The following is a 4,229-nucleotide window of genomic DNA, read 5'->3' as shown; positions in this document are numbered from 1 at the left end:
CAGTACTGTATGATACTGTACAGTAATTAAACTGTGCTACATCAACTTATACAACTTATTGTTTAAAATGAACATTATATATAATGTCATTATATCAGCTTGATAATCTTAAAAACTTTTCCTGACCTTTAGTCTGTGAAATGATTATGAGGAGAGGTCAGTGTGATTGTGATAACTTACAGTTAATGTAATGAATGTGTTGCAGTGTTTAATGTTCTTCTTAAGATCATTGCATTAATATTTAAAATGAGTTATTCAAAATTAATGACCTGATTTCATCATGAACTTTCTCTGATTATTGCATACATTTCATATATTCTGTTAACCCTCAGTGGCTCTCTAATGCAGCAGGTGAAAGTCGATTCAGTCATGTAGTTCTTGGTGAGATTTATACTGAACCCACAGAAATACCTCACATTTCCATCATTTTCATCGACTGCACCTTCTATTGGCTGCATCTCAGATGACTCTGCAGTGAGGCCTTCTGTGATTGGCTGTTCCATAGCTGTGTGGGCAGGACACAGTGCTGTATTGGCTGCTTGTGTCTAAGGCCATATTAAAGGATCTGTCCTGAGGGAGAGTGGAGATGTGAGCTACTCCACAGAGGAGGACTGACTGTATGTAAGAGACGGGTCACTGAACAGGAGATGAGAAACCTGACAAATATTCAGCTTATTATTATCATTATTAATATTATTATTATCATCATTATTAATATTATCATCCACTGCATCAGTCTAAACTGTCAGGTTTTCTTCATGTGTCAATTTTACGTCATATAATTTAGTTTAAATACAACGATCGAGCTTTACGTGTCACAGGTGAAGTGTGTGTGGCTGTGAAGAAATACAGGGATTATAATATATCTTCATATTAACTGACAACCGATCTATAAACACAACACAGTCAGTGAAAGCAAAGCTGCAGGTCAGACAAAGGACAGTGTCCCTCCTCCTTTAATATAAAATCAACTAGAATGAGAGAGAATGAAATCGGTGGGGCACAGAGAGGAGAACATCACAGAAAAAAACGATTGATTTCACCGCATCAGCACACAGCGAAGGAACATTTAGCTTATATGGAAGAGGTGAGAGCAGAGAGGAGGAGAAGGATGAAGAGTGTGTGTGAGAGCAGAGAGGAGGAGGAGAATGAAGAGTGTGTGTGACAGCAGAGAGGAGGAGGAAGATGAAGAGCGCGTGTGAGAGCAGAGAGGAGGAGGAGAATGAAGAGTGTGTGTGAGAGCAGAGAGAAGGAGGAGGATGAAGAGTGTGCATGAGCAGAGAGGAGGAGAAGGATGAAGAGTGTGTGTGAGAGCAGAGAGGAGGAAGAGTGTGTGTGAGAGCAGAGAGGAGGAGGATGAAGAGTGTGTGTGAGCAGAGAGGAGGAGGAGGAGGAAGAGTGTGCGTAAGCAGAGAGGAGGGGGAGGAGGATGAAGACTGTGTGAGAGCAGATAGGAGGATGAAGAGTGTGTGTGAGCAGAGAGGCGGAGGAGGATAAAGTGTGTGTGTCAGAGCAGGGAGGAGGAGGAGGAGGATGAAGAGTGTGCGTGAGAGCACAGAGGAGAAGGAGGATGAAGAGTGTGCGTGAGAGCAGAGAGGAGGAGGAGAATGAACAGTGTGTGTGAGAGCAGAGAGGAGGAGGAGAATGAAGAGTGTGTGAGAGCAGAGAGGAGGAGGAGGATGAAGAGTGTGTGAGAGCAGAGAGGAGGAGGAGGATAAAGAGTGTCCGTGAGCAGAGAGGAGGAGAAGGATGAAGAGTGTGTCGGAGCAGGGAGGAGGAGGAGGATGAAGAGTGTGCGTGAGAGCAGAGAGCAGAGAGGAGGATGAAGAGTGTGCGTGAGCAGAGAGGAGGAGGAGAATGAAGAGTGTGTGAGAGCAGAGAGGAGGAGGAGGATGAAGAGTGTGCATGAGCAGAGAGGAGGAGAAGAATGAAGAGTGTGTGTGAGAGCAGAGAGGAGGAGGAGAATGAAGAGTGTGTGTGAGAGCAGAGAGGAGGATGAAGAGTGTGCGTGGACAGAGAGGAGGAGAATGAAGAGTGTTTGTGAGAGCAGATAGGAGGATCAAGAGTGTGCGTGAGCAGAGAGGCGGAGGAGGATAAAGTGTGTGTGTCAGAGCAGGGAGGAGGAGGATGAAGAGTGTGCGTGAGAGCAGAGAGGAGAAGGAGGAGGATGAAGAGTGGTGCATCAGCAGAGAGGAGGAGGAGAATGAAGAGTGTGCATGAGAGCAGAGAGGAGGATGAAGAGTGTGCGTGAGGAGAGAGGAGGAGGAGAATGAAGAGTGTGTGTGAGAGCAGAGGGGAGGAGAATGAAGAGTGTGCGTGAGAGCAGAGAGGAGGATGAAGAGTGTGCGTGAGGAGAGAGGAGGAGGAGAATGAAGAGTGTGTGTGAGAGCAGAGAGGAGGATGATTAAGAGTGTGTGTGAGAGCAGAGAGGAGGAGGAGAATGAAGAGTGTGTGTGAGAGCAGAGAGGAGGAGGAGGAGAATGAAGAGTGTGTGTGAGAGCAGAGAGGAGGAGAATTAAGAGTGTGTGTGAGAGCAGATAGGAGGATCAAGAGTGTACGTGAGCAGAAAGGCGGAGGAGGATAAAGTGTGTGTGTCAGAGCAGGGAGGAGGAGGAGGAGGATGAAGAGTGTGCGTGAGAGCAGAGAGGAGAAGGAGGATGAAGAGTGTGTGTGAGAGCAGGGAGGAGGAGGAGGAGGATGAAGAGTGTGCGTGAGAGCAGAGAGGAGAAGGAGGATGAAGAGTGTGCGTGAGAGCAGAGAGGAGGAGGAGGATGAAGAGTGTGCGTGAGAGCAGAGAGGAGGATGAAGAGTGTGCGTGAGCAGAGAGGCGGAGGAGGATGAAGAGTGTGTGTGTGTGAGAGCAGAGAGGAGGAGGAGAATGAAGAGTGTGCGTGAGAGCAGAGAGGAGGAGGAGAATGAAGAGTGTGTGTGAGAGCAGAGAGGAGGAGAGGGATGAAGAGTGTGTGAGAGCAGAGAGGAGGATGAAGAGTGTTTGTGAGAGCAGAGAGAAGGAGGAGAATGAAGAGTGTGCGTGAGAGCAGAGAGGAGAAGGAGGATGAAGAGTGTGCGTGAGAGCAGAGAGGAGGAGGAGGATGAAGAGTGTGCGTGAGAGCAGAGAGGAGGATGAAGAGTGTGCGTGAGCAGAGAGGAGGATGAAGAGTGTGCGTGAGCAGAGAGGCGGAGGAGGATGAAGTGTGTGTCGGAGCAGGGAGGAGGACGATGAAGAGTGTGTGTGAGAGCAGAGAGGAGGAGGAGGATGAAGAGTGTGCATGAGCAGAGAGGAGAAGAATGAAGAGTGTGTGTGAGAGCAGAGAGGAGGAGGAGAATGAAGAGTGTGTGTGAGAGCAGAGAGGAGGATGAAGAGTGTGCGTGGACAGAGAGGAGGAGAATGAAGAGTGTTTGTGAGAGCAGATAGGAGGATCAAGAGTGTGCGTGAGCAGAGAGGCGGAGGAGGATAAAGTGTGTGTGTCAGAGCAGGGAGGAGGAGGATGAAGAGTGTGCGTGAGAGCAGAGAGGAGGAGGAGAATGAAGAGTGTGTGTGAGAGCAGAGGGGAGGATGATTAAGAGTGTGTGTGAGAGCAGAGAGGAGGAGGAGAATGAAGAGTGTGTGTGAGAGCAGAGAGGAGGATGAAGAGTGTGCGTGAGGAGAGAGGAGGAGGAGAATGAAGAGTGTGTGTGAGAGCAGAGAGGAGGATGATTAAGAGTGTGTGTGAGAGCAGAGAGGAGGAGGAGAATGAAGAGTGTGTGTGAGAGCAGAGAGGAGGAGGAGGAGAATGAAGAGTGTGTGTGAGAGCAGAGAGGAGGAGAATTAAGAGTGTGTGTGAGAGCAGATAGGAGGATCAAGAGTGTGCGTGAGCAGAAAGGCGGAGGAGGATAAAGTGTGTGTGTCAGAGCAGGGAGGAGGAGGAGGAGGATGAAGAGTGTGCGTGAGAGCAGAGAGGAGGAGAGGGATGAGGAGTGTGTGAGAGCAGAGAGGAGGATGAAGAGTGTTTGTGAGAGCAGAGAGAAGGAGGAGAATGAAGAGTGTGTGTGAGAGCAGAGAGCAGGAGGAGAATGAAGAGTGTGTGTGAGAGCAGAGAGGAGGAGGAGAATGAAGAGTGTGTGTGAGAGGAGAGAGGAGGAGAATAATGATGAAGAATGAAGCAGAGAGCTTGTGTGTGAGCAGAGAGGAGGAGGAAGAGGATGAAGAGTGTGTGACTAGAGAGGAGGAGGATGATGATGAAGAGTAT

Source organism: Embiotoca jacksoni, unplaced genomic scaffold (assembly GCF_022577435.1).
Source record: "Embiotoca jacksoni isolate LCO1_2020_lvr unplaced genomic scaffold, fEmbJac1.0.p SCAF_33, whole genome shotgun sequence".
Lineage (NCBI taxonomy): Eukaryota > Metazoa > Chordata > Actinopteri > Embiotocidae > Embiotoca > Embiotoca jacksoni.
This window is presented reverse-complemented; position numbering follows the sequence as displayed.